This window comes from Rhipicephalus microplus, chromosome 9, assembly GCF_043290135.1.
Source record: "Rhipicephalus microplus isolate Deutch F79 chromosome 9, USDA_Rmic, whole genome shotgun sequence".
In the NCBI taxonomy this organism is placed as follows: Eukaryota; Metazoa; Arthropoda; class Arachnida; order Ixodida; family Ixodidae; genus Rhipicephalus; species Rhipicephalus microplus.
In genome coordinates this window covers 117,273,518-117,293,583 of record NC_134708.1, presented here as the reverse complement: position 1 = coordinate 117,293,583, position 20,066 = coordinate 117,273,518, and positions in this window count along the sequence as shown.

Here is a 20,066-nt window from a genome sequence, read left to right as displayed (position 1 = left end):
GGAAATTTAGACCACCTGGGGTTCTTTAACCTGCACCCAAATCTGACCACACGGGCCTACAACATTTCCGCCTCCATCGGAAATGCAGCCGCCACAGCCGGGATTAGAACCCGCGCCCTGCGGGTCAGCAGCCGAGTACCTTAGCCACTAGACCACCGCGGCGGGGCCTTGCGACCATGGCTGGCCCACTCGTCGTCACCACGGTTCCTACTTCTGCACAGAATCTACCCTGGCCCGATCTTGGGTTTCCTGCGATGACTCCAATGCCTGAAACCTTCGACGCAGCGACTCTCGGATCACAGCTGAATACTGGAACCAAAAGCTATCCTCCACGTTTGGTGACTGAATGCGATTTCGGCGGGCAACATCGTGCTACCAGGCGTGCGGGTGATACGCCCCTCCTCCAAAAGCCTCGGTCACTCTGGAATCAGCTGGGGCACGCCACCACAACGATCACGGTCATGAGACTTCCCCTGTTTGCGCAGGTTTTTGCCCTTGCGATCATGGCTGGCCCACTTGTCGTCACCACGGTTCCTACTTCTGCACGAAATCTACCCTGGCCCGACTGCGATGACTCCAATGCCTGAAACCTTCGACGCAGCGACCCTCGGATCACAGCTGAATACTGCAACCAAAAGCTACCCTCCACGTTTGGTGACTGAATGCGATTTCGGCGGACAACATTGTGCTACCAGGCGTGCGGGTGATACGCCCCTCCTACAAAAGCCTCTGTCACTCTGGAATCCGCTGGGGCTGGCCACCGCAACGATCACGGTGATGAGACTTCCCCTGTTTGCGCAGGTTTTTGCCCTTGCGATCATGGCTTGCCCACTTGTCGTCACCACGGTTCCTACTTCTGCACGAAATCTACCCTGGCCCGACTGCGATGACTCCAATGCCTGAAACCTTCGACGCAGCGACCCTCGGATCACAGCTGAATACTGCAACCAAAAGCTACCCTCCACGTTTGGTGACTGAATGCGATTTCGGCGGACAACATTGTGCTACCAGGCGTGCGGGTGATACGCCCCTCCTACAAAAGCCTCTGTCACTCTGGAATCCGCTGGGGCTGGCCACCGCAACGATCACGGTGATGAGACTTCCCCTGTTTGCGCAGGTTAGTTATTTACCGTACGCCATGAGCGTTCATGTTGATGACCGTTATGTTCTTTCGGTGCCGTGCCCTTCAATTGGCCTGTGTGGTTACCTTCGTGGATCGTTATGCCAGTCGTTGTACTTGTTATGTATCGATTTTCACCTTGCTAGGCTTTTGCTTCTGATGTCAGGAGACGTCGAACTCAACCCTGGTCCTACTAGCAAAAACTCCTCCGCGTCCCTTGAAACCATAGCCAGTGCTATTTCCCGCCTTGAACAAGGTCAAAATGCTGTACTGGCGGAGCTATCTCTTATTCGTGCTTATAACTCAAACATAAAAAGTGTGGTTAGAAACCTCGCCGCTCGAGTTGATGCACTGAAAAGAGTGGCTCATACCAGTGAGCATGTATCGGATTCTAACACTAGCTCCACAATCACTAAACTTGCTTGTGAAGTAAGGAAACTAGCTGCAAAGTGTGACGACTCGGAAAATCGCCAGCGTCGCTGTAATTTTCTATGGAATGCCAGACGCGGAAGGTGAAACATGGGCTGAGTCCGAATCGCGAGTAATGCCTTTTTGTTCAGAAAAAAGCGTAACGCTTGACAGAGACGCAATCGAAAGGGCCCATCGGCTAAGCCATTTTCAAGGCACTAAGAACCGTCCGATAATCGTAAAACTTGGACATTTTGAAGATAAAACTAGAATACTTGCGGCTGGATCCAAATTTAAATGCTCTAATTTCCAAATTTGTTAAGACTATTCTTCTCGTGTTCGTCTAGCCCATAAGAATCTTTACTTGTTTGCTCAAAAAAAGAAACGCCCATTTAAAATTCGGTTTGATAAGCTTTTCATGGAAAATAAACAGTTGACGTCAATGCTGATACAGCATGTGTTGTCGAAGTAAAGCAGCAATTGCTACATGCTTCCACGAATTCCGTATCTAATAAAGCTGCACCTGTGCCTTCTCCGGCCTGTTCACGTCATACTTTATCGGTCCTACTTGCGAATGTGCGCAGTTACCTGCCAAAAAAGAAGCTATGGAGGCACTCGTACTTGACAACAACACCGAAGTAGCAATTTTTACTGAATCATAGCTAAATGAAAATTTACAGAGCAACTAAATTCTACGTGATTTTGGGTCCTTCACAATTTACAGTCAAGATAGGGTTGAGAGAAGGGGAGGGGGAATTCTGGTTCTAGTCAAATCCCACTTGCACTCCTATAAGGTAGATATAAACAGCAGCTATGAAATCCTCTGCATTAATCTGCCTGTTGCCTCGAGTAATCACATACTGGTCACCTGCTATCGACCTCCAGACTGTGACTATAATTTTATTAGGGACCTGCACTCGGTGTTAGTTGATTTGAACTCCTGATTTCCTCGTGCAAAATTCTTTCTGTGCGGAGACTTTAACCTTCTCGATATAGACTGGGCCAACCTTAAGGCCCCTTCCCGGCTATCAAATGACTTCATTTAACTGTCCCTCCTATTCAACCTCACGCAGACAACTAATACTCCGACTCGTGGTGACCTCGTGCAAAATTCTTTCTGTGCGGAGACTTTAACCTTCCCGATATAGACTGGGCCAACTTTAAGGCCCCTTCCCGGCTATCAAATGACTTCATTTAACTGTCCCTCCTATTCAACCTGACGCAGACAACTAATACTCCGACTCGTGGTGACAACATACTCGATTTTGTCTTCGCTTCCCACCCCGACCTTATTCACTCACCTACGTGTACAGAAGGCCTGAGTGATCACTGTACCCAACCATTCAACCTCTCTATTCCAATACCAAGGCATAATTCACGGAAGAAGCTCATACGCGACTACAACAAAGCCAACATCCACGCAATCATTACCGAATCGAAAAGCTTTTATAGTTTCTTCTCTCAAACGGCCATCTCCAGAAGCGTCGAACAGGACTGGTTACTGTGTAAACAAAAGGTCTGGACGCTAATCGAAGAATACGTTCCACTACTGTCTGTTCGCTGTGACGATGACAGTCCTTGGTATACAACTTCTATGAAAAAATTCTCACAAAAGAAGAAACGCCTTTTCCGCGAGGCAAAACGTAGCATTTCTCCATCGAATTGGGACTAATATTTCACTTGCCTTCGGGAATATACTAGCGCGCTGAAAAAAGCCAAAAATAAGTATTACCATGAAGATCTCCTAAAAATCATCCGCGACAGACCTAAAAAGTTTTGGAACCTTATCAACCCCAACAATTTAGCGCATAACATTTCACTGTGCAATTCTGATGGCTCACGGGTTTCAGCTCAGCAGCGCTCTGACTTGATGAATTCTTACTTTTCCTCAGTCTTTACTAATGAGCCGTCGGGCAATATCCCCTTTGCCTCCAGGTATAACTTTCCCCAGATGCCATCCATCACCATAAATGCTGAAGGTATCCTAAAAATTATAAACCCACTAAAAAGATCGAGTGCCCCTGGTCATGATAACATACTAGCAAAGGTACTAAAATCCACTGGAGCTATTTCTAGCCACATTCTGCAAATCATATTCTCTCAGTCCCTGTCCGAAGGTATCATACCTGCGGACTGGAGGGTAGCCAAGGTAACCCCAGTATTCAAATCAGGTGACCACTCTAACCCATCTAATTATCGTCCTATTACGCTGACATGCATTGCCTGCAATTGCCTCGAGCACATTATTTATTCGCACGTTGCCCACCACCTCGATTACAATGGGTTTTTCTTCAAAAATCAGCACGGCTTCCGACCTGGTTTGTACTGAGAAAATCAGCTCTATGAATTCACTGCCGACCTCCTCCTAAATTTAGATTCTCTATTTCAAACTGACGTCATATACATAGACTTCTCTAAAGCCTTCGATCGTGTCGCTCATCAGCGACTAATAAACAAACTATGCTGTCTGAACTTGGACCCTTTGGCCTTGTCATGGATACGATGCTTCCTATCACACCGATCTCAGTTCACTGACATTGCCGGTCTTCACTCCACTGCTGCTCCCGTTAAATCTGGTGTCCCTCAGGGGTCAGTACTCGGCCCCTTACTCTTCCTCATATATGTGAACGATCTTCCATCAGGAATTTCGTCATCTATTCGATTACTTGTGGACGACTGCGTCCTTTATCGCCGAACAACCACCCCTGACGACCACGAAATTCTACAAAATGACCTATCCTTAATTGAAAACTGGTGTTCACTCTGGATGATGCAGACCAATGTTTCCAAATGCAAAGTCATGCACGTATCTCGCAAACAGTTTAACTCGGAACACGTCTACAATTTAAACTCAACGACAATGGCGTATGTTGATAGTTACCGATACCTTGGCGTGCTTATTTCTAACACTCTCACGTGGTCGGATCACATCACACACATAGTCACTGACGCATCAAAGAAGCTTGGTTACATTCGAAGAACGTTATGCCTATCACCACCTACAGTCCGTAAAATTGCGTAAGTAACCCTTGCTCGTACGAAGCTCGAATACGCGTCGTCCATTTGGAGCCCTCACCAAACCTATCTGATTAATCTGTTGGAATCCGTTCAGAATAGGGCTGCCCGGCTCATTATGTCCAATTACGAACACTCATCAAGCATCACTTTTATAAAAGAGTCTTTAGACTTACAGAATCTAGCTGACAGACGTATACTTTCTCGTCTTTGTTAATTTCACAAATTATACTATTATTTTGCTCACTTGCATGGTTCTCTCTTGCTTCCTCCCACCCGTTATTCTCGCCGGCTATTTAATTCCAGAAGCCTCCAACGTCTTTTTGGTACGACCGTTGCATTCAATAAGTCAGTTCTTCCTGTCGCCATCGAGGAATGAAATAACTTGCCGGAAGCCATCTTCTCAGAGCGTGACTCGTGCGAATTCAAACAACTACTAACAGCTCACTTAAACTTGGAAGCCCATTAAAGCTCTACCACTGTCACTGTATTTTGCGCTCTTGTATGTGTCAATTTTGTGCGCTCATGTTTTTATACTTGTATAAGTACATTTTTTGTGCGCCTGTTCTTGAATCCTGCAAAAATATTGCTCGTGTGTTTGTGCAACTTTCTATTTTTTCTTTGTTTTTGTATTTAGAAAAATGTCCCCCCCTCTTATGTAATGCCCCTAAGGGGCCCTTAAGGGTCAAATAAATGATGATGATGATGATGAGGTGTGTGCGTGGTAGCCGTTCTCCCTCCCTCCTCTCGGCACATCTTTCATTTGCCCTTCTCCCCTTCCCAAAGGCACTGCGTACACCCACCGTGCAATCCTTACCTTTATTAAAGGTGATAGTCTTTATTGAGTACCTTCGTCGCAAAAATTTGGGTCTGTCTGTCGGTCGGTTGACTTCTCTGTTGAGGGTCGAAATTCAACGCTATCTTCAGCGTCCAATAATAATGCTCGAGTTTCAGGGTTGATACTTATGCAATCGTGGATTAAAACTCAATTATTTCACATGTCTGAGGCACAATAGCAAAGCGTCAATATTGTGTATGTATTTTTTACACTAGAAAAGGCATACATAAGTAATTCTAAAGACTGTAGCGTATGTATTTATTTATCCTAAAACAGGCTTACATAAGTAATTCCAAGGACCGTAGCATTTATGACACTATGCTACCACAGTTTCTAACGCTTTGACAAGACGACATGGTAATGGAACTTATCCATCGCCTTGCGTTCTACACTTTATCACCTCCGGGACAGGCGCGCACGCCGCCCGCTTCGTTTTCCAAGATAACTGCCAGATAGCACTGATGTCTCACGTGTGACATGCCTCGATGCACTCGTTCACTTCCGCTGCACGAATCGAGGCACTCCAAGGCGGCTCCTCCAGAATACCATTAACCAATTTCCTTAAGCAGAACATCAAACAAACGTTTTGATCACTCTCTTCAGACGCGAGACTATCGTCGTTCGTCTACATTTGCAGTGAAACATGCAGATACGGGGCCAATTTTTTCTCGCCTTAAAAAAATCAGTTTCTCGTGCTCCCGCAATCGTTGCAGAGAGTAGTGCTGTCTTTTCCTTTTAGACCAAACATGTCTCGTAATCATCATCATTATCTTTTGTTGCTGCACCACGCCTTTTGTGCAGCTCGAGCCTAGCTTGAGCGTTGCCAGCAACAAGACGACTTCATGCACCCGGCCTGTCGGACGCTGGCAGCCGCTGCCACTCCGCTTAAGCCCCACGAGTAAAGTCGTGAGATCGGCATGGCCCCGTCAGCCCCCTTTTACGACCCACCCGCGGCCATGCTTCCGCCACTCTGCCCGTCAGTGCCGTTGTTCCACGCGACATTACCACAGGCATGGTTCATGTGGCTAGACGCCATTCTTGTAGTGAAGTGCGTCACGGACCAGCCGCTTATGCATGCCATCTGGCCCTATGCGCTGCCGTTCAAGTTTTGCCAACTTAGAGCCGAATAAACCACACGCCCACTGCCATATGACGTCGTCTGCACGGCGGTGCTCACCTGCTACGGCCACACGTACAGCCGCTTCTATTAACGCGCGCTTGGCAGGTTTCCCCGATGTCGCACAACAAGGTATGGACCAGCCTGCAGGGTTCCCGTGATGGCTACCTTTTTTCCCCGGCTATGACAACTTCTACCTACTATGCGGTCGCAGGAACATTGAATCCTGCACCTGACCACGACGACGAGGTAGAAGACGCTCCCACCCAACTTCGATTGAGTTCACCAACAAAAGCTGCGTCCCTTTGGAGCCCGCGTACGAAGGTCCGTTGCGCGTGCCTGCCGCCTGCACCTTTTTCACGACATTGACGCCACACGACACCTCGGCGCCGCCAGACTCCAAAATGACTACTTTGCCAACGCCTCGAAGTCTTGCGCAGACATCCTTTCGCCCGTTATACTCCATTCAATGGCGGGTACATCAGCGTGCACGATGTCTGAAAAACGTCACCCATCGACCTTGCCAATCTGCGAGTCTTGCAAGCTGCGTCAAACATCGCTCTTAATGTCTTCCGCAGCAGAAGCTCGCAACCCTCTGAAACCACGGCCGAACTTGCAGGACGTGGCAACAATGAGTGAAGCACCAGAAAACCACGTACCTGGTCCGCATATGGCAGAACAGACCACACATGTAAAGCCTGCTGTAGACGCAGCCATCAACCATGCAGATTTGTGCACCACCCAACGCGCGCTGATAACTGGAAGTCGTTCCATGAGCACAGGTGCGCCATGCGAACCTCTGGCGAAACTCATGCTGAATGGATACGAGAACCAATTCTTGGTGCCTTTGATGCAGGAAAGCAAACCCCCCTACGCATGTCTAAAACGCAGGCTTGTCGGTCACAACAGTGACGACACTCGGTCCTACTGCATGTCTGCTACCCGTGGCAGCACGCCGACGAAATCACCACATTCAGCATGAAACAGAGTTGTCATTTTTTAGGCGCTGTGTATCCATGCGTTGGAGACATGTTCTATAAAATGGCGCAAGCACCTACTAGGTGTGCCTGGTGCAATGACCAACCCCTTTCCATGCACATGACTACCCGCAGTGCACGGCGTTTCCACACTCGTCGATTGGGCCAACCATGCCGGCAAGCCAGCCGCAATGAGACGGTTCGGTCAGTGTCTCATCGGCATGACGTCCCCACGAGCCAGACTGGCCCGCTGCTCCTTGTCGACAGCCTTGTCGGTGCCATGTGCGCTGTCAGAGATCCCACCGCGGGTGTTACACTGCAGTACGCAAACGTCTTAGCTCGGCTTCGGTGCATTGCACTCTCTCCCCAGCTCACCGGCACGTAGTCTTCGGTGCCTTGGCACGGCTCTACCTATGGGTAATTTTGTCCGCTGCTTCCGCTCTACTACCCGCCGGATTCACTCTCAAATTCTTCTGCTGAGTTTTTGTGGGGGACATGTGTCTCTGACCGCAGTGACTAGGTGCTTTCAGCTTCGCGCGCTGCTTTTTTTCCAGTGTCACCTACCAGAGACCCCCTGGGCGCTGATAGACAGACAGACATACAAAAAACTTTATTGGGCCCTGAGAAACGCTGCTCCTTTAGAGCAACGTCACGGGCCGCTACCACGTAGGAAAGGGGAGGCCCAGCCTCACCGCCACGCCATGAGCTCTCTGGAGAGCCCGTAGTTGCGGTAGCAACTCTAAACTTCGTAAGGCAGAGTCCCAATCTGCTTCTGTGAGCCAACTTGGGCCCCGTAACGAGGGGAACTGCCAGAGCATATGTGCTAAGTCACTAACCTCACCACAATCAGGATAGGTAGAGGCAAAAGCTTCTGAGGAGACAATGCTGAGGAAAAATAGGCTTCGAAAGGACCTGGTTTGGACCATTTTAGTCGTTATGACTTGAGGTTTAGACAACTTGTTGTGTGGTGGAGTAAGCCTATTTCTATTGATGACCGGGACAGCCCACGGAACGTTTTGTTTCGCGAAACTAACCCACTATGTGTATACGCTCTCGTGGGTTTCAGTCCGCGTTCATTTCCAAGGGAAAGGGGGAGTAATCTGTAGCGTCATCATCATCACCATTCGTCATCATCATCTTTCATTAGCGGTCGTGCAGCACCTCTCAGGCAGCTCGTTTTTAGCTCAGACTGTGCGAGCAACAGTCTTACACGCCTGGCGTGTCGGATGCTGGCAGCCGCCGCTGCTCCGCTCTAGCCCTACTAATAATGTGGCGTTATTAACACGGCCCCGTCGGCCGCTTTCACGACGTCGTCTGACGTCTTTCTCACTCGCTACAGCTTCTACCTTTTAACATGTGCTCTCAGCAGATCACGGCAGTAGCGCGTCAATTTATTGACAATTAATATGAAAAATATAAAGCAGCAAAGCATAGCTCTATCATACAGTGCGAAAAAAGCTTCTTTCTTTTAATTTTTCGCGATTGTTCTTTGAGTGCCCGGTGAAATGTGCCAATAGCTTGAGCATTTCTTTTTTTTAATCCTTACGACATTGTAACCTTAGAAAAGGTCACACGGGCACAATGCGTTATGCGCGTGATTTTATTACGAAAGCATGAATTCTGCCTAATGCTTACACGTTCACCACCCACTCCTGGTGTTCTGGTGCTTATGGTGCTCTAGTGTTGACGCGCAAGTCCCAGGATCGAATCCCGACCGTGCATGGTGGGCACATTTTCGGTGGAGTCAAAATTGTTCGAGGCCTGTGTAGTTAGATTTAAGTGCATGTGAAGGCGAGTTTGCACTAGCGCGACATGACGCTGACACAAGCCCGACAAGGACACGAGGCAGACGCAGTCTACCTGCCGACGAGTCACCCGCCGACAAAGTCGCCAGACCCCCTGGTCGCATTAGGCCACCAATGATGGCGACGCCTCAAAAGACAGCATTTAGTAGTAGTGTAACATGATGAGAGGCCGAAAACACCAGCAAGCCGCATTCGCAGTCTCGTCGTCGGCATGTCTTCAGGAGATCTGGGGCTGAGCAAACACTTGCCTAATGTGTTTGCTTTAAACGACCACAAAGAGGGCAATCTTGAGGGAGTTAGCAAGGACCCCTCCGAAACTTCCGTGTAGTCTGAATAGGTAGCTTGAACGCCCAACTGAAGTCTTTTCTTCGCGTCCCTTTTGTGTCTAACCACCCCCGTTCCTCTTCATCTTGGATTATGGCAGGAGCTGTGACACGTAGCTGGAAAGGGACAACGGCAGAGCAGAGAGCATGGCTAAAAATGAGGTGCAGGTGTGCAAGTTTTGTTGGTATCACCACGTGTGCCTGCAATGTGACCACAGAATTGGCCAATAAAAGACTGTGAGAACGACAAGGCACAGGCGGCGTCTTCGAGAGACCATCAGTAGACTGTGTTTTTGCAGCATATGTAATGACGACGACAGGTCAAAAGACAGTCCCAAAGACAATGCACCGACCGAAATTGGTGTCGTATCTGTCTAGTGTAAAGTGCCTTTAAAGAACACCACGTGGTCTAAATTTCCGGAGCCCTTCAATGCGACGTCTCTAAATGGTGGTTTTCATACGTTAAACCGAAAAATTAATATTCAAATATAAGTGTAAACCCTTCAGCTCTTTTATTAGGCCCCTCATGAAAGGCATATTACCATCTTTTTTTTTACTTTACACCCTTCTTTTAGGGTGTTATGCAGAAGGGTGTAACACCACGCACGAAGTGTATATATAAAACACCCTTTTAACACTTTCAATGATGTAAAGATTTACTGTTTAGGTCAGCAAAGTGAAACTTGAGAAAGAGAAAGCGTGTTTCGCTCAAATTATTCTGTTTTGTTCTGGAAAATGTTCTCATGAGGTTCACCTGTTTTCTTCAAACTACCGCTCGACAAAATCATATGGTTCCTTGACTTACACGAATTCGTCATGACAAGGACCATGTTTGCTTCATTGACCCTGATCAACGATTGCCCTAATAATCAAACTAGTCGAAGTTGTTTAAAAGGAACATAGTGGTTGGCTTCCTTATGAAGGCGACAGAAAATTCGTGCTTTCAACGCCTGCCTCATAGGCTGAAACAGCTGGTCAAAAGGTTGATATCGGCAGGTATTTTTTGTCGTTCCTTAGGTCTGTACTAGTAGTTAGATTTAAAAAACAGAATTTCCACGGAGTGAATAATGATGAGTGGGGCGAAGCGTCCAACAGTCCATTCAACCATACTTCTGTCTGTCCATACCTGCTTCCGTCTACCCGTTCGTTCTTGCTTCGACGCATCAGTGCATGCGTCCGTCGAGGCACCATCAGTCAGTTGATCCGTCAGTGCCTCTGCCCATGTCTCCACCCGTTCGTGCGTCTGCATGGACGGAGGGCCGAGGAAGGGGCTGAGGGCCGGATGAACGCAGGGATGGAAGCAAGAACGAACGAATGAACGAAAGCACGGACGGATGAACAGAAGCACTAATGGGTTAACAGACGAACGGACTCACACACGGAAGCATGGGCATTATGACGATCATGGGTCGTCGACGGCACTCGGAGCCATTGAATGTTCATGGTGAAGATGAACCAAAGAGACAGAGCTAAAAACTGAAACGTTCATTTACAGTATTTGCATGGTTAGGCAGCGTAATACAAAATAAAGTAAAAGCGCACCCAAGCGTGTCTTCGCTCGCATTTTATACCCTCCATCTTTCCAGAAATCCCTCAGTGGGAAGGGAATGAAGTCAAGAACCCTTCAGAAGAATCGTCGTCTTTCACTGCGCTTGCGAACCGTCATCTTTCAGTGCGCTCATGAAGAGGCAGTCTGAAACACCTCCTAGGAAAAGGGTAAAGGCACGCCAAGTTCGTTGTACAAGGAGGGGGCTGTACATACAACACGCCAGGTGACCAGCATGGTACTTATTGCCTGGTGCATTGGCCAGGAAACCCCCTGTGCAGAGTCAATCCAACTGGTAGGGAAGTTTCGAAGGTTTGGAAGTTTCGAAGGAAGCAATGCCACCGGGTAGTCTGAGGGGCTCAGGATAGGCCCTTTAGAATGCGCGAAACGTCCCCAAAGAGGTGATTCTACAGCACTTGACTCATTGTGAGGTGTATTTCAACGACTCTAGAATAGCAGAGGTGACCTGTCGTTCTGCCCACACAGAAAAACAGCCCTTTCTAGATAACCCATCGGTCATGCGGGCACAAAGGGTTTGAGGTGAGCCGACGGATATTAAGAATTTGCTGTGCTGCCGCTTTCTGGATCCTCCAGAAGTGCGGCAAGTCCAAATCCTTCCGTGAACCCAAGCGGTGCCAAGACACGGGGGCCGATCACATCAACGGACGGACACGAACAACAGCACGGAGAGACCGACAGAATGACGGACGTACGCAAACACAGACAGACAGACAGATGGTTGGGCGGAAGCACGGACGCATGCACGCACGAACGGATCGATGGAAGCATGCAGGAACAGACAGAAGGACGGACGCACAGCCGAATGGAGAGAAGCACAGTAGCACTGACGAACGAAAGACCCACGGACGGATGAATGGACAGGTGCTTCGCCCCACTCTCATCATTCACTCCGTGCATATGCTGGGAAAGTCCCTAACGCCACCTAGTTATAAGATTGTAACGGGGAGTATTTCATAGGTGAACGCCGGGTCGTCTTACACTGCACGCAGTATGCAAGCATGCAGGCGAAGAGGACAGTTTAGACACGGCCTCACAGCAACATCGTCATCTTCATTCCTTCTGCGCCATTTTTGCACCCGTGCCTGAGGTACCTTTCTTTACCCGCGACATTACCCCGGGCCGCAAAGCAACGTCCCTGTGCCTGCTGTTATTAGATGGATGGGTCACTTTGATAAAGCTTCAGCGAGACTCACGCAGCAAGTCAATTCTGGATGTAACAGTGGGGTTCGTAGTAGGAGAAATTTCATATGTGTTAGGTGTGACTTGGCGCAGAACTCGGTAAGGCCAAACATATTGCTACAAAAGTTTCTCGCACAGGCTGACACGACAGAATGGCAGCCACAGTAGCACGAAAGAGCCCGGAGAAAAATCGAAATCTCTATGTCGGCTGTCGTAGAGCGACTATTGTGCTCTCTGGGACAATGAGAACCTGGCGCGGGCTACTGTACGTGCGATCAGAGCACAGAAGATCACATCTTGTGCGTACGAAATGGTGGACGGAAAGTCATGCGCAAGCACGGTATCGAAAGGTAGAAAGGGATCACGACAAAAGAAAAGATAAAATGGTGAGTGGCCGGCAGTTTTATGACGGGACGAGTTGTAGGCGAAGGTTACGAAGGGAAGGGCAGTGTCGCGATCAGTGTGTTAATCAGAAACATACATAGCAAGCATGTCGTCAGTGTGCGGTTGAGGCGTTCAGTAAGTCCCTTAGTCTGAGGATGGTAAGAAGTCGCAAAGTTGTGCCACGTAGCAGAGGATCTAATGAGGTCGTCAGCCACGCGAGACAGGAAGCAGCGGCCACTGTCCGTGAGTAGTTGAAAAGGAGCGCAATGCTGAAGGATGATGTCATAGAGTAGGAAATTTGCGACGTCCGTTGCGCAGCTGGTCGGTAGCCTCGAGTAATTGGATACCAAGTGGCATAATCCGCAGCTACCGCTATCCATTTGTTTTCCGTTGCTGATGTCGGGAAGGGACCTAACAAATCCAAACCCACACGACGAAACGGCTCGGCAGGGACTTCAATAGGTTGAAGGTGACCGGCAGGGAAAGATGTAGGCTTCTTCCAACGCTGGCACAGGTCACACGCTGCAACGTATAACTGAACGAATAAGGCCCTTCCAGAATACCCGTCGGCGGACGCAGTCATAGGTTCTGGAGACACCTAAATGTCCGGCAGCTGGCGCGTTGTGAAGTTCTTGCAAGATGTCCTTGCACAGATGACGTGGAACGACGAGCAAAAGTTCCATGCCATCGCGCTGTAACTTGCGGTGGTACAAAACGTTGTCTTGAAGAAAAAATAGGCTCAGTGAAGGGTTTTTACGACTGGATTGAAACAGTCAACCATCGATAGCAGCGATGGATCTCGGCGATGTTCGTTGGCTATTTGCGAAAAATCTGTCATGGCTAGGATGTTGGCATCAGCTTCCAACTCAGAAGAGCCAGGTGGGTCAACAGGGTGTCAAGATAAGCAGTCGGCATCGATGTGAAGCTATCCAGACTTGTACACTGCAGAGAACGTGTACTGCTGCAATCGCAATGCCCATCGCCCGAATCTTCCTGTAGGATCCTTAAGGGTCGACAGCCAGCAGAGCGCATGGTGGTCTGGGATGACTGCGAACATGCGTCCGTATAGGTGTGGACAAAATTTTGAGATAGCCCAGATGAGAGCCAGGCACTCTCGTCAGTAATTGAATAGTTCCTTTACGACTGAGAAAGTAGGCGGCGAGCCTACGCTATGACACGGTTTGTGTCGTTCTGCCTTTGTGCGAGTAATGCTCCTATGCCATGGCCATTTGCGTTGGTGCGTAGCTCCGTTCAAGTGGCTGGGTCAAAATGAGCGAGCACAAGTGGTGATGTGATCGCAGAAAACAAAGACTCAAAGGGATGTTCTTGGTGTTCACGCCAGGAAAAAGCCACGTTCTTTTTGAGGAGATCCGTGAGGGGCCGAGCAAATTCTGCGAAGTTGCTGACAAAACGGTGGAAATATGAACATAGTCCCAAAAAGCTGCGAACTTTTTTGCGCGAAACGTGGGACCGGAAACTCTCACACCGCGCGGACTTCAGGGTCGGGTCGTACAGCAACAGCGTCAACAAGGTGGCCAAATAGCTTTATCTAACGATGCCCAAAGGTGCACTAAGACGCGCAAAGCTGGAGGCCAGCACAGCGGAAAACGTCAAGGATGGCCGACAGACGTGGAAGATGGCTTTAAAAAGTTTGCGAGAAAAAGATGACATCGTCTGTATCGATGACGTGATACGCCTGGTAGCCGGTGGGGAAAAGAACCCGGTTTATTGAACGTCAGCTGGTTATATGCGCTGAATGCATGCGTATCAGGTACATCTCTACACATTTCATGCGCATAGCTTGCGCCCCATGTACGATACATTTTTCTTTTTTCAGAAAACAAAAACAGAACAAGAACACATCGCACCGCCTCCGCAAGGTTAGTACATTGTTAGTGATGCGTTAGTACACTGCTAATGGCATGCACCAAAAAGCACGCTTCTGGAACTTGTTCAAATTTTCTGTCATATCTGAAACGATTTGGTGGTATACGTTGCCTCTGTTATCTTCGAAGTGTTGAAGCGTTCGTCACTGATGCTTCATTGATAGGAACTGTTCTCATGCTGATGCACCTCCACAGCTGTAGAGTGGCTCGTCCTCATTGTCGTCCTCGCTGTCATCTGAAAAGTCACGCACAAAATGTTCTCTGGTTCGCAACAAATCTCTCCTGTTACGTTGTAGGATCCTCCCCTCTTCTGTGACAACATTGTAAGATCTAGGTTGTGTGCAGTGCTCCACCACCCGCGCTTTTGTGTCCCACAATCGCTTCTTGAGACGCACCACATCATTGCACTTCAGAGCTGGCAGGGGACGTCTCTGGCTCTCTGTCTGACGATGCTTGATTATGTGGAGACATCACCTCCAAAATCTGGTATGCTTGTTCTCAGTTTCCTGCCCTAGAGAAGCTCCACCGGGGCCACGCTGCCTTCCAGGGGTGCTGTCCGTTAGGCAATAAAACCAAGTGAAAAGTCGTGTTTTGCTTCATCAATTTTCTTTAAAATCCGTTTCACTACTTGAACCCCCTTTTCTGCTAGACTGTTCGATTGTGGGTAGCCAGGGCTAGAAGTGACATGCTGAAAATTATACTTTCGCGCGAATGCGGCAAAAGACTTGCTCGAAAAAGGTGGCCCATTGTTGGAACACACTTCCAATGGTATACCATATCTGGCAAAACTGGCACTTGTCGCTAGGATAACCGTAACAGCCGATGCATCTTTGAGCAATTCTACTTCGGGAAAGTTCGAAAATGCATCGTAGACGCATAGGTACGTTTTGGCGCTGTAGTGGAAAAGGTCTATACCTACTCGACTCCACGCTTGCTCAGGTATTGGGCGCATCTGCAATAGTTCACGGGGCTGGCTTTAGGCAAATTTTCTGCAAACTGAACACTTTTGCGCCGGCTAGTTTCACTTCTATGTCCTCCCACGTCGGCATTTGATAGTGCTCCCTTTTTGTGCATTGGTTTATCTTCCTCGGCTCCATGCACACTCGAAGCTTTCCATCCTTTTTGCGTCACGAGAAGACTCACCCACTCACTATCACGAGAAGACTCACCCAGTCCGTAGGCTCTGTCACCCTTGCAATGATGCCGCCTCCTCACATACGCTCGAGTTCTTCACACAGTGGTTCTCGCAAGGCTAGTGGAATCCGCTGTGCTGGTTCGACCACCGGAACTGCGTTGTTGCGGAGTACCATGTGGTAATGGCGCTTGACGCATTCCGTGCCACTAAAAATGTGCCGAAAATACTCCGCTACGCCTTCCGCTGTGCACTGGGCGTGAAACCTGCTGAAGGCATTCACATGCTTGCAGTCTCAAGGTTGCTTGACCTTTACGTACGTCAAAAAATTGAAGGACTGCGGTGTGTCTGCTCAGGGTCACATTGGCTGTTATGCCGCCGAAGTGTTTGATTTCATTGCCACCGCACGAGCGTACAACTGAATAGTTGAACTTTAACAGTGGTTTTGGCTGCATCTTGGTGACGAAACTCAAGGGAATTATGTTTGCTTGCGAGCCAGTATTGACTTTGAAGCTCACTGATACGTGAGCAACGTTCGCGCCAACAAGGCAGTCGCGGCCGCCGACCTTGTTTCTAGAGGGTATATTCAGCACATCAAAGCATTCTTCATTCCTTGTGAACTCGTTGATTTGACTCCCCACTTTGCAACAAATTGCGAAGTGGTTCTTCCACTGGCAGTTGTAACAAGCACGCCTGAACGCAGGACACTTTCTTGGCATGTGTGTTCACGCGCATCTGGGACATATGTAGTCTGGTGGCTTCCTGGCGTTGCTGTTTCCTTGTCTCGCTTCTTGGTGCTGCCTTCCTGGCGCTGGGAAGTTCCGAGTTAGATCCACTTGATGGTCCCGTAGCGATGCTTCTAGCTGGGCTGCTGTTGCTTCTGCTGCCTTGCAAGTCTGTTCCGATTTCTGTAGCGTGAGATTTGTGCTCCTTAGCAGCTTCTCTCGTAGTTTCTCGTTTTGTACTTCAAAAACAATCTGATCGCGGATCATGGAGTCACGCAAGTTTTCAAAATTACACAGACGAGCTTGTGTCTTCAAGTCTCGCACGAAGTGCTCAAAAGTTTCGCCTGGTTTTTGCATTCGTTTTCTGAACAAGTAGCGTTCATATGTCTCATTGCTCTGGCTCTCACAGTACTCGTCAAATCTTTTGACTATCGTAGCGTAATCGGTGTTGCATTCGCCTTCCCAAAAATCAAAGGTAATAAATACCTCTATGGCTTCTTCACCTGCAGTTGTCAGCAGCAACGCAGTCTTCGTCTGTCTTGGTCGTGGTTGTCCGGAAGGTTCTGTAGCCGTCAAGAAGAGCTCAAATTTTTGCTTGAACAGTGACCTGCTCTTGCTCATGTCTCCTGTGAAGCGTACTGCCTCCGTCGGTCGAACAGATTCCACCCCGACTACTCAGCGCGCCGTAGGCGCCTACGTGTGCGGCGATGACAGCGCGGCACTTGTGACATCATGTATCGATGACATGATACACCTGGGAGCCGGTGGGGAAAAAAACCGGTTTTTTGACCGTCAGCTGGTTATATGCGCTGAATACGTGCGTATCAGGTACATCTCTACATAGTTCATGCGCATATCTTGCGCCACGTGTATGATACAGTCTAGATAGCACAGGCACGTCGACAATTTAAAACCGCGAAGAAGGCAGTTCATCATGCTTTCAAAAGTTGCTGCCGCATTGCACAACCTGAAAGGCATTACTTTTACTTGATAAAGCCATCGGGTGTTATGATTGCCGTCTTCTTACGGTCGCGGTCATCGACTTAAATTTGCCAATATCAAGATCGTAGGTCCAGAGAAGAGAAATACTTGGTACCATGAAGGCAGTCAAGCGCATCATCTATTCGAAGTAGAGGTTGTACTCAGATTTGGGTGCACGGTAAAGAACCCCAGGTGGTCAAAATTTTCGGAGCCCTCCACTACGGCGTTTCTCATGATCAAATGGTGGTTTTGGGACGTTAAACCCCACAAATCAATCAATTATTCGAGGTAGAGGATAGACATCCTTCTTGGTTATTTGATTAAGATTGCGATAGTCGACGCAGATCCGCCAAGGGTTGTCCTTATTTTTTACAAGCACAACAGGCAATGTCCAAGGACTGGTTGAAGGGTATATGACGTCTTTGTCGAGCATTTTCTCTACCTCCTTCTGGATTATTTGGCACTCTGAATGCGACACACGGTAAGAACACTAATGAAGGGAACTGGCGTCGCCAGTGTCGATACGGTGGGCTACGACGCACGTGCGGCCCAAGGAACGGTCGTCAATACCAAAAATGTCGAGGTAAGCAAATAGAGGACCACGGAGCGCTTCAAGTTGGGACGTCGAAAGGTCTTTTGATGTCATTTTTTCTAAGAAACCTCTATTCTGTGCGCCTGCGACAGGTTTGGCTACGGTCTTGATGTCAGGAGTGAGAGATGAAATTGTACATTGCTCCAGAGTGGAGAGTTCTGCTTAAGGCAATACTTTGAGGAATGACCTCTGTCGACATGGAGAAGTTGAGGACAGGGAGGAGCACCTTGTTGTCGCTAATCCTCACTATAGTATGGAAAAGTATGATTTTCCGGGAAAGGATCAGGTCAATGAGTGGAGCTGCCAAGTAGTCACCATCAGGAACAGGTGGGAACGGCGACATAGAAAGGTACACAGCGGCCTGAGGCGGTAAAGACACTCCACGGACCGTAGGCGTGTGTGATGTGCAGGAGGGACATTTGAGTACAAAGGCAACTCTAGCTGTAAAGTGCTTGTTAAACAAACGATGAGGTCTGAATGCGCGGTGAAGAAGTCAATGCCGAGAATCACGTTGTGTGGGCAAGCGTCTAGAACAGCGAAGAGGACTGACGTGTGAAGGCCGGCAACACTGACGGGGGCAGTGCACATACCAAGAACTGATGTTCGGCTGCCGTCAGCTACTCGCACAGTCGAAGACACGGCAGGGGTTAGAACTTTTCTCAGGAGGGATCGAAGACGTGAACGCATAACGAATATGTTGGCACCAGTGTCTATTAGAGCTGTAATGGTCAGGCCTACGATAATAACACCAAGTGAATTTCGACTGGAATCAGTGGTCGGTAGAGGTTTTTTGGTCTGATTCGTCAATGCAGCACCACCTGGAGGAGCTGCATCTGTTAGTTTGTCGAGAACTGCCCAGAATACGCCGACGACGGGGAGCGACGGCGTTGATAGGAGCGGGGCTGGCGACTCTGAGGCGACGGCGAGCAGCTGGACCGGGTTCCCTGGGCGACGACATCGCCATAGGATGGTTTGGAGCGTAGCGTAGAACGGCTAGATGGCAGGTCCTGAAGGTGGTCATCGGCAAAACGAGGTGGCGAATATGCCCAAGATCCTGTCGGTGGTCGTCTAGAAAACATTGCCGGAAAGGCCATCTGTTGCAGCAGTGGCGGAAAATGTGGCCAACGTGATGGCAAGAGAAGCACATCGGTCGAGCATCTTGTGTGCACCACTCAGGTGGATTTCGGTAGCGCGATGAGAACCGCAGGACTGAGGCAGCAGCAGCAACAAGTGGGGCGGCATGGTAGTGAGCGTTAGGATTTATGGGATGCGGTGTGTGGCTGGTGTTTCGGGGAACTAATACGCCCATTTTGGCAAACTCTTGTCGCACAACAGCCTGAATAAGAACTATTGGGGCCGAGTGGTCAGGCACAGGGGGTTAATAAGCGGAAGGATCCTTGGCTTCCAGCTCCTGGCGGACAGTTATTGTGATGTTCATAGGACTCACGAATGGACGTTGCGCCACAGGATCCTCGCAAGAAGAAGTTACAGCGGTGTTCGGCAGTTGGGAAAATTGTTGAGTGATTCTCCTGCTTTTGGCTCGTTCGAACCACCAACATTGACTGACTTTGAATGAATGGTGCTACAGTTCTTGCATATCAGAATGTTGAAGGCACCGTCGGCTACGCCTTTCAACACATTGCTGACTTTGTCTAGTTCGGTCATGTCTTTGTCGGCCTTCCGACACAAGGTAAACACGGCTTGGATATAGGTGACGTACGACTCGGCGGAAGATTGAACTCGTGACGCGAGTTCCCGCCTGGCTGCCATTTGTCGAGCAACTGACCGGCTGAACAAGTCAAAGAGCTTCTGCTTGCACACGTTCCATCTAGTCAGGTCATCCTCGTGCGTCTCGTACCAGGCTCGTGCAGTACATCGCAGGTAAAAAATGATATTTGCCAGCATAAGCGTTTTATTCCACCTGTATTGCTTGCTGACGCGCTCGTATATGGCGAGCCACTCGTCAACGTAAGTTGCGTCGGTGCCGCAAAATGTACCTGGATCGAGAAGATGGGAA